This window comes from Mus caroli, unplaced genomic scaffold (genome assembly GCF_978045245.1).
Source record: "Mus caroli unplaced genomic scaffold, Mus_caroli_1 scaffold_1, whole genome shotgun sequence".
Lineage (NCBI taxonomy): Eukaryota > Metazoa > Chordata > Mammalia > Rodentia > Muridae > Mus > Mus caroli.
Window position 1 is genome coordinate 130,701,153 of NW_028227256.1, and position 11,736 is coordinate 130,712,888.

An 11,736-nucleotide genomic window follows, 5' to 3' on the forward strand; every position below is an offset into this window, starting at 1 on the left:
AGCACTCGGGAGGCAGAGGCAGGTGGATTTCTGAGTTCAAGGCCAGCCTGGTCTGCAGAGTGAGTTCCAGGACAGCCAGGGCTACACAGAGAAACCCTGTCTCAGAAAAAAAAAAAAAAAAAAAAAAGATTCTAGAGCTCATTATACAGCAGTGTGAATACACATAACAGTTTAAAACTGCACACTTCAAAGTATTAAAGAAGGAAAGCCTTGTCATTTTTTGAAAAGATTTATTGATTTTGGTTTTTTTGGGGGGGGGTATTTTGCCTGCACGCTTGTCTGTGCACCATCTAAGAGCCTGGTGCCTAAGGAAGTCAGAATAAGGCAGTAGGTCTCGGAGCTTGCAGGTAAAAATGATTGTGTGTCCCATCAGGATGCTGGCAATCAAACTCAGGTTCTCTGAAAGAGCAGCCAGTGCACCTCACCACGGAGCCATCTCTCCAGCCTCAGGTCATATTATTTCTTTATCACAATAGAAAAGAATCATCTAAGAGAAGCGGCACACAAATCCACAGACGACCAGAGACCATGCATAACACCTATATCAGAAAATGAACTTCCACATAGATCACAAAAAATTCTTGAAGCTCAGTAGTACAAGCGAACAACTTGGTAAAAATGCAGAAGCCAGGCTTGAGTAGACTCTTCACAGATGAAGGCAAGTGACTAGAGAATCCTAGACCCAGAAAAAGTCCTCAACACCAGTCAGCAAAGGACTTAAAAATCACAGCTGTGCCTCGCCTCGCTACCGCTCACATGCTAGGGAATCAAACTCCAGGACCTCTGACGGCCATGGTGTCACGTGACACAATAAAGTCTCGCCTACTGGTCTGCAGGGTAGGAACCAGTGTAGATAACTGCCTTAGACAGTTGATTTTTAGGCTGGGTGGTGGCACACACCTTTAATCCCAGCACTCAGGAGGCAGAGGTGGGTGTATCCTCTGAGTTTGAGGCCAGCCTGGTCTACAGAGTGAGTTCCAGGACAGCCAGGGCTACACAGAGAAACCCTGTCTCGAAAAACAAAACAAAACAAAACAAACAAAAAAAGGAAGGGGAAAAAAAGAAAAGAAAGCAGATTTTAAGAATAAAATTAAATTTGCAGCTAACCAATGATGCTAACTTCAAACTTGACTACTCATTCACAGAAGCCAAAAACATGTCTTTCAGGAGACTCACCCAGGAATAGTCATAGAAACATACATTCACAGCAGCCAAACAGCTAAAAATAACCCTTGTCCACAAACAGGAAAGGGAGAAACACAGTGAAGTATTACATTCATTAAACTGAATGAAAGGAAACGACCTTCTGATGTGCACAGCAGATGAATCACAAAAGCTTTCTGCTGATGGCAAGACGTCAGACATAGACGGTTGTCAAGGAATTATAAATTCTAGGTAGCCCATATTATAGAAATGCATCCCAGGTATTTTATTTACAAGACAGAAGCCTAGATTGGGCAGGTTTTGGAGCTATTGTAATGTCTATACCAGACATATGTCCCTTGTCACTTGCTCTTTCTCCTGGCCATGTGCTCATGGTTTGTCTCCTCTGGTGGTGGCCTCTTCCTCCCTTGGTCTCCTTTCTTCTTCCCTCTCTCTCTACCTGGGACCCCCAGTGAGATAGGTAACTGAAAACCTGCCTCCCTCTATCCATTGTCCAATCACAGGCTTTAACCATTTGTTGACCAATTAACTTGGGAAGCAAGGTTTACACAACAAAAGCTGGTGTAGTTGAGAATTTCCTCATGGGGGGTGGGGGTGGGGGGACAACCAGATCTTGGGGGCCAGGATTTAGCATTCAAATACATAGCAGCAGCAGCAGCAGCAGCAGCAGCAGCAGCAGCAGCAGACCAACCCCCTACAGATGCACACAGTTAATGGTTCCAAAAAGATTCTGCCTTAAAACAGACAAAGTAGTCATAGACAGAGAATAAAATTCATGATCTAGATACTAAGGCTTCAGATTAACTGAGAAGGAAGAGTATCAGACAGAACTATGGGGTAATAAAATCTTTCTAGGGCCCGGAGAGATGGCTCAGAAGTTAAAAACACTCACGACTCTTGTAGACTACCTGGATTCAGTTCTTAGCACCCACATCAGCCTGCAGCAACTGTCTGTAACTCCAGCTCTAAGGATCTGATGCCCTCTTCTGGCCTCTATGGGTACTTCAGGCTTGCATGCAGACAGACACAAAAACATAAAAATACGATACATTTCTTTTAAAAAGAGGGGGGGATTCTATGATTTGTTAGGAATGTGGGATATCTCAAAGTATACATTTATTTAAATTCAATTAATTGTACACTTAGGATGAACACATCAAAGCTAGGAACATAGCTTTAATCCTAGCACTTGAAAGGCAGAAGCAGGTGGGTCTCTGTGAGCTTCAGGCCAGCCTTCTCTACACTGTTGGCTTCCAGGACAGGCAGAGCTACATAGTGAGACCCTGTCTCAAACACCAACCAAAACAGAGAGATGAGCACATTAAGAGCTGGGGTGTGACTAGATCCAGAATGCTTGCCTGGAATGCACAAGACTTCTGGGTTCCGTTCCCAGTAGGCAGGTGGAGGGGGAAGAGGTGGCTACATTTTACTACAGGCAAGTTTACTTCAGCAAAGAAAGAAAAAGACAAAAATGGTACAAAGTTGAACCTGGCAACATAAACAGAAGCACAAGAGGAATGTAAATCAACAGAGACCACAAAAACAAAGAATCAAACAGACTTAAGACACAGGAATTATAGAAAACACATCTGCATTTATAGTATTCAAAACAGAAGTCAGGGGAGAGAATTTTTCCAGAAAACCGGAAACTATGTAAGGGAAAAAAAGCCAACTTGAAAAAGACTCAAATGAATTGTGAGACTGAAAAGGGAGAGAATAATCAAGTTTAAGAACTCAGAGAAAGAATTGAGCAGATTAGATGAGGTCGCGGAGAAAATTAGTCAATTGGAAGATAGAGCAAGAAAAAAATGCACAGAGTTAATCACAGACAAGAAAAAACTGAAGAACAAGAAGTATACGTGAGAATTGAGAAGTTTTAACATATAATTAATTAGAGACTAAGGGAAAAGAAAAAGGAATATGAAGGCCAAAATGTAGGAATAGCGAGGTGTGGTGGCTCATAGGCAACGGGATTGCTAGGAGTTCAAACTCATCCTGGGGTACAGGGTAAGAGACTGTCTCAAAAGAGAATATCTGACGGGAGGCTGGCGAGACGGCTCAGTGGCTAAGAGCACCCGACGCTCTTCCAAAGGTCCAGAGTTCAAATCCCAGCAACCACATGGTGGCTCACAACCATCCGTAACAAGATCTGACTCCCTCTTCTGGAGTGTCTGAAGACAGCTACAGTGTACTTACATATAATAAATAAATAAATAAATCTTTAAAAAAAAAAGAATATCTGACGAAAGGATGACTGAGAAATCTCTACAAGTGAAAGATGTGAATTCATAGAGTCAAGACTTGAAGCATTGCTAAAGGGGTAAATGAAGCCTCGGGTGTCGCTGAGTGACAGCACTTGCCTAGCATGTGTGAGGCTCGGGGTTAATCCTCAACAATAAAACAAAACAAACAAAACAAAATGACCTGTTACTGTATAGGAGAGTAAAACAGAACAATGAAATATAAAATCTTGAAATTATTAAAAGGAGCTAGAGATAGACTAACAGCCAATGTTTCCACAGGAACACAGCTGTTAGAACAGTAAGATATATTTAGTGTTCCAAGAGAGTAATTCTATTCTCAGAAGGAACATGCTTTAGGAAGAACATGAAGTAGGGCATTTTCATAGGACGAGAAAATGGAATTATTTTACCAGCATACTTATACTAAAGAAAGTATTAAAGGGTGTTCTCCAGACAGAAGGAAAACAATTCTACATGGAAAGTCTGGAGATAAAGATTTTTAAAGTGACAAAGATCAAAACTCATAGGCCAGAGTCTGGAGAGATGGCTCAGCAGTTAAGGGGACTGACTACTCTTTCAGAGGATCTGGGTTAAAGTCCCAGCATCCACACAGTGGCTCCAGTCCCAGGAGATCCTATGCCCTCTTCTTGCCTCTGAAGGCACTACACATAAGTGATGCACACACATACACATAAGTGGTGCACATACATACTCATAAGTGGTGCACATACATATGTGCAGGCCAAGCACCTGTGTACATAAAATAATAAATATTTTATACACGCTACAAAAACCATTTTAAGACATAAAACATAGAAAATTAAATTCATAGGCTTAGAGAAGGGCTAAATGGAGTTAATTGTTACCTAGAGATTACTAGGGAAAATATAAGGCATCAATTATTTGTACTATTAATATTATAATTTCTAAAAATATGAAAGAGCATTTAACTTCTAAACTATGATCCATGACTGATCCTTTTTAAACTGTATTTTTCTTTCCTTTTTTAGCATGCCTTGTAATTCATTGTTGCTGAAAGCCAGACATCATGTTTTCAAATAAAAGAAACTGAAAAAAATTTTACTGTGATATTTTATATTAACTTGACAGGGAGCCAGGCACCGTTTACTGCTTGCTATATTTATAACTGTCTCTGAGTTTTTCTACAATCCCTTCTTAAGTTTTGTTTTTGTTTTGAGACAGGGTTTTAAATAGCCAAAGCTGGTCTTGAACTCCTGATTTTTCTGCCTCTGCCTCCCATGTGCTAGGATTACAGGCACAGAGCAAGCATAGAACTCTGTCTTAAACAAGGAACTGCATTTCTGAGCCATGACTATCCAAAGCATTTGTTAGGTTCTGTGTTTCCTTTTATGAGACAAGAAGGTATGGGTGTGGGGGTGGGGGTGGAGTTGGTCAGAACAAACTTTTATACAGAAGCCAAGTGGAAATGTCTGGTTTCTTTGGGGACTCAGTTATATCATGTGATGTTTGGCTGAAGCAGACACAGGTAAGAAGATGACAGGCGAGACAATTTTTTGCTGAAGCCGGCATGTGAAAGGAGGCATGGTGTTTAGAAAGAATATAAATATGACCCCACAGACGGTGGGAAGACGCTCTTGCATTGGTTCGCCTTGCAATGCATCACTGATCTTCGCTTGCCGTGACTTTGTAGAGAGGAACTCGCCAAGTAACTTACCTTGATATTTTGGTGACTTCTTGTTGCTTCCTTGGTCTCTTGCCAATTGGCAGAGGCTCTCAGTTTCTTCTGTATTGAACTGCCACTGCTGATTTGTGTTTGGTGTTTGCTGCGTGGACTGGACTGCTGACAACAAAGATTGGAGTCAAACCAAAGAACTATATCTAAACAGGTCCACAGCCCCTGTTTCCTACTGACCTTTCTTTTCTACTACCTCTGGTGGGCTAGAAGAGAGGTTGAGTGTTTAAGAGCCCTTATTAAAGTAGGTTTTGAAAAATCTAAGCCTACACAGGAGACACTCTAAGTAGATTTTAAAACAATTACCACTCCCTGAAGCCCCACCCATCTCCACTCTCTTGGATAGTGAGATGAATCTTTTCCCCAGTTTTCACCTCCAGCAGAGGTGATGCAGACTCTCAGTGAGGGTCCCAGCATGCCCTGGGGGGGGTGGGGGGGGAATAGCAGAACACTGGTCTCTTCCTCTATCTCTGTTTTGTTTCCTAGTTATGAAGTAACCCTACCATGCATTTTAATCACCATGCATGACCTCACCACAGATCCGAAACAGCAGGGCCAACTGATCCAAACCTTCAAAAACCAGGAGCCAAAAGAATCCTTTGCTCTCAAGTTGGTTTATCCCACATATTATATTGAAATAATAGAAGGGGAACTAACACAGCCTCCAAGGCCTGGCAAGCACTTGTGCACTGGCTACCTCTCTGTTGCTATGATAAGACACCATGGCCAAGGCAACTTACAAAGGAAAGCATTTAGTTGGGAGCTTGCCTACCATGACGGCATCAGGCAGGTATGGTGCTGATGCAGAATCTAAGAACTTATACCCTCATCTATAAGAGAGAGAGAGAGAGAGAGAGAGAGAGAGAGAGAGCACATGAGATTTTTGAAACCTCATAGCTCACCCTTAGTGACATATCTTCTTCAACAAGGCCACACTTCCCAATCCTTCATCATACATTCCACCAACTAGAGCACTAAGCATTCAAATATATTGCCTATGGGGGCTAGGCTCATTCAAAGCATCACACCTTGGGTCTACCATTCAATTTCCTGGTGTTCTTTTCTCCTCAGACTGTACATTTTGTATTGCTTTTTATTCCACGTGCTTTTTTTTTTTTTTCTGCAGACCTTCCTAAGAGTGATTACTAAAAACCATGCAACAGTCAACAGGCTGTCTCGAAATCTCTTCTGCCAGAGGAATCAGTCCATTATTTTAAAATTTAGCCTCAGGAAGATTCTTAGGATAAGGGCAGAAGGTAGCCACATGGCCAAAATATCACAAAAATGTTCTCTGGCCCAGTTGCTAATATTGTTCTCCTATGAAACCTCTTGACCCGGGCCCCCAGTCCACATTGCTCCCAGCACTGCTGACCTCTAAGCTCCTACCAGGACGGCCCACTAAGCTATGCTTACAGTGTTTAACTACCTTTCCAGTTCAAAGCCTTCCACATACCTCAAAAATAAGCATGGTCAGGTCTGCCATAGCAATCCTCCACTCCCTGGTACCAAATTCTTTCTTAGTTACTTCTCTATTGCTATGATAAGACACCATGACCTGGCAACTTATGAAATAAATCATCTAATAAGTCCTCTCATTCCAGGGGTTAGAGTCCTGTCAGTGGAACAAAGATCTGTTTGCAGGGACAGCTGAGAACTATCTTAAACAGCAAGCAGGAGACAGAGAATGCCACCAACTAGGGACCAACTCTTCAAACATATAAGCCTGTAGAGGTCATTCTAATTCAAACTGCTACAATCTCTTACCTAGAAGATGTTCAATGAATAGGCACAGCACTGTTTTTTTATTTTATTTTTTGCAATAAAAACACTTAATATGCAATCAAGCTTCATAGAAAGTATACAGTAGCTAACTAGAGCATTGTTGTATAGCAGATTTCTAAAATGTGTTTATCTTTTTGACCCAGATTTTAAGCCCACTGATTAGTATAAAGGTGTTTTATGTTAAGGCAGGCCCCTTACTAGGTAGCCTGGTTGGCCTAGAGCTTGCTATGTAGACCAGACAGATGGGCTTTGGGCTCACAGAGATCTGCCTGTTTCTGTCTCCTAAGTGCAGGGATTGAGGGTGTGTACTTGACAGTATAAAGCGATTGTAAAGAATTAAGGAACATATGGTCATTGTTAGTGAGCAATGTTGGGGGCACAAGGTCCTTGTGTCCAGTGATCACCAGGGAAACCTGGCATGGTTGTCTTTGTAAAGGAAAGAATATATAACCTGCTTTTCTACCCCAAAGGCTGGGGTTTGGACAAGAACAAGGGCAGAAGCCAGTCACATTGAGCTTAATAGCCCGGTAATTTATGTTATCTGAAGAGCCATGGCAAGCTCCAGCAACCAGGACCTAATAATCTAGGTGACCTTTGCATTATCTGAAGGGACAAGCCATATCCAGCTCCTACAACCAGGACTGGATATTCTTAATAATCTAGATTACCCTTACATCATATGTATAATCAGGGGCTCCCCCAAGCTCCCACAACAAGAACTGGGGGTGACTAATAACTCAAATGACCTCTATACACTCTATGACGGAGACCACAGCAGATCTTTCCCAAGGCCTTAAGATAATGCATGTGGCCTAGCTCTGGAAGCCCTCGTGGAAGCAGTGACATGTTCACTGGGTTGAGTTTTGATGTAGTTATTCCTCCTTGTGCACCAGGGATTGTACTATACCAGGAAACCTTTTCCAAATTGTACTGTGTTTTAATATGCTTACAATAAACATCCTGGCATCAGACTCCAGTTTGATCCAGCCTGGCTGAACTGAGTTCTCCTTATTGCCTCTCTGTGGATTGTTTCACTGCTGGCCCCAGGTGCTTGCAGGAACCCCCGACTGAGCAGAGCACAATTGTTTGACATTAGAAAGTCAGAAGCAATCACAGAGGCAGCTCTGGAGTTTCTGTGTGTTTGTTCTTTGTCTTGGGTTCTTCGCTCACACATCTGGTTACCTGGCTTTTCTTCCATAAGCAACAGAGTCATCCAAAGACACTGGAATCTGGGGGTTTGAGAGACTCCTTATTTGAGGCCCACCCCCTTAGGGGTGGCAGGAGAGAACTACTCTATTAGAGTCTTGCCAATGCCCTTTGAATTTCAGTAGCGTGCAGCTTTGATAAGTCTTCCGTTGGACTCAAGTGTTTTCAGCCTTCTTCCTGGGTTTCTAGGGCTGCAGTGGAGTAAGGTGTTAGTGCGCATCTAGTTTTCCTACTCTCTAGCATCTGGCACAGCGCTCAACCTTGTGCTAGGATTCAAGTCTTCAGAGACTGCTCTACGCCTGTATTTAATGTGGGTCGAGAAGGTCTGGGGATCTGACAGTTCACTCTCATGACCTTTAGCCGACTTTTAAGCTCTGCTGACTCCTGTATTTTCCTTGGCATCCCATTCCTGCTGCCTGTGAGCTCTCCGTGTAACCCGAGGATTCAGCCTCTTCAGATCTGCTAAGCCACACGCACCTGCTCATTCCCTGACCATCTCCCAAACACCTGCTGAGATCTCCCACGCATTTCTTTTTTTTCTTTTTCTTTTTTAAAGATTTATTTATTTGTTATTTATGAATACACTGTAGCTGTCTTCAGACACACCAGAAGATGGCATCGGATCCCACCCCAGATGATTGTGAACCACCATGTGGTTGGTGGGAACTGAACTCCCGGTCTCTGGAAGAACAGTCAGTGCTCTTAACCGCTGAGCCATCTCTTCAGCCCATTTCCCACGCAGTTCTGTCCCATCTTTTATTTGCACTGTCCTGTAGATTTGTATAGCATTATATACCCCCAGGCACTCAGGGGTAGGTAAAGGCGATCTGTTCAGTCTGCGTGCACAATGCAAACATCGTTCTCCCATATCAATATATTGAGACAACATCTCTGCTTATTTACTGGGGGAGGACATGCATGCCGTGGTGTTCTTCTGGAGGTCAGAGGACAACTCCCTCTCTCCTTCCACTGGGTGAGTTTTAGAGACTGGACTCAGATCATCAGGCTTGGCGACAAGTACCTTGCATGCTGAGCCATCTTGCTATCTCTCATTGCTTCTTCTTAATGGAAACTAGAATATCCTGTACAGAAACAAGCTTGAACATTGCAAGCTTCCTGTTATTATTGGTTTTTCGCGTGACCAGTCCCCATACAAGAAGCTACCAAGGGACATTTCATTAAAGCAAATGCTATTCCTGTCACTCAGGAAATCCCAAGTGACTAGGGACTGTGTCAGATGCCAACGACAAAAGACAAATATCAGAATTAAAACCGTACCTCAGACTGTGTTCCTTAGGCAATATCAAAGGGTTAGGTGCTTTGTGCTGGTAACTGGGGGCAGAGCCCAGGATCTGACAGTTCACTCTCATGACCTTTAGCCAACTCTGCTGACTCGTGTATTTTCCAGGTGCCTTGGCATCCCCGATCCTGCTCTCTGTGACTTTTCTGTGTAAACGTCTTGTTATATCACTATATCACAGTGGGCCACATTAATTTATTCTATAAATATGAGTTAAACACACACTGGGAAATACTCTAGGCACTAGAGACTGTGTAAACAAGAGAAAGCTTACATTCTGGTGGTAGGAAAGAATAAATGGATGGATGGGTGGATGGATGGATAGATAAATGTATGGATGAATGTATGGGTGGATGGATAGATGAATGTATGGATGGATAGATAGATGGATGGGTGGATGGGTGGATGGATGGGTGGATGCACGAGTGATTGGGAAGAGCTCAAATAGGGGGAAATGTGTGAAGATTGCAGGGAAGGATATTCCAGGCGATAGCAAGGGCAGGTAGGAAGGCCTCCTCAAGAAACGTATTTGGAACTTTCCAGAGATGAGGTCAGAGAGCCGGTGTTATTCTAAATTCCATGGACGCCACTAAGGGGGTCATGGAAAGAAGCTAAATCAGGCAGGGTTTGATTAAAGTGTTCAGAGGGCACCCTGGCTGCTCGGAACGTGCCTGGCAGAGGGCAGAGAGGAAAGAGGGAACCGGATAAGAGGCTGTTGGTGTGCAGGGTACCAGCTGACACTACCGTGGAGCTGGGGGAGATAGACAGGAGGAAGGTCAGCCAGTGACACGTGGCCATTGAGGGTGGAGAAAAGGGGGTGTTTCTAGGTGTGATGGTTTACATATATTTGGCCCAGGGAGCAGCACTATTAGAAGGTACAGACCTGTTGGAGTGGGCATGGCCTTGGAGTAGGTGTGTCACTGTGGGTGTATCACTGTGGGTGTGTCACTGTGGGTGTGGGCTTAAGACCCTCATCCTAGCTACCAGGAATTGAATATTCTGTTAGCAGCCTTCAGATGAGGATGTAGAACTCTCAGCTCCTTCTGCACCGTACCTGCCTGGATGCTACCATGTTCCCGCCTTGATGATAATGGACTGAACCTCTGAACATGTAAGCCAGCCCCAATTAAGTGCTGTCCTTATAAGAGTTGCCTTGGTCATGGTGTCTGTTCACAGCAGTAAAACCCTAACTAAGCCACTAGGTGACTGGGGAACTGGGTGCTCAGTGATGCTTCTCTCTGGTGTAGGGAAGAGATGACATTGTTGACACCCACTGAGAGCTCACCCCACTGCTGACCCCTGAGGACAGTAAACAGAGTCTAAGGACAAGCCCAGCCATGGGGGTGGCTAACTCAGCTACAGAGATGAGAAGCTTCAGCATAGCACGTGGGGGGTTGGGGGACATCACGTCACAGCTGCAGCATCTGAAAGAGACCTGACTGGGTCCTGGCCAGGAACAAAGCCTTTTCACACCTCATCCATTTGGTCTACAGCACAAGCAAAAAGACAGTTTTGCCTCCATTTTACAGAGGCAGAAACAGGCCAGGGGAGACTGTGATCTGCCAGCTCTGCCAGCTAAGATGGATGCTAACCACAGAGGAGGCTGTTCTGCAGTCAGGACTGGGGACTGGTCTGGAATCTTCCTTTTATTCCACATTAGATGTATTTGCATTTGTTTGAGGAAAGCTTAGGAGAGTAATGGGAAACCCAGTAGATTGGAAGGGAGGATTTCAAAGCCCCCAAAGTAATTTCTTAGGGATCCCCCTGGGACACCCCACGATGCCTGTCTAAACATTAGAGCTTTCTTTGCTGTTCTAGACAAACAGTTATTAAGAAGTTGGGGAAGGCTGTGTGAGGTACTGACTAGGGAGTCACAAGAGATGACCCAGAGGGTTCTCAGTGAGATTTAAGGGCACAACAAAGGCATGGAAATTGGAGCTGTCTGTCTTCTCCAGAAGGTGACCTGGTTTGGGGACTGAGATCTTTTTCTTAGATAGAATTTTGGGTTATCCCTGGGGACGCTGCCTCCGCTGCTTTGCTGGCTGTGGTCCCGCCTCCCACCTCCCGCACCCAGCCTCCACCAGGGACTGGTTATTCCCTGATGTCTGTTAGGAGCAGGCCTGGCCAGCAGATCACTCTAGAGTCTCCAAATCAAAGCCTGGACACAATCTCTAAGTCAGCTCAGCACCACTCTCCTGCCTCCTGTCTGCCTCCGTCTACCCAGAGTTCCCCAGGAGCTCCTCAGCATGTCCAGGGCTGAAGAGAGATGGGGGAGCAGAGAGAACGTGTCTTTTGATGGCTGTCTTGGCCTTGTTTGTGTGTTCCCT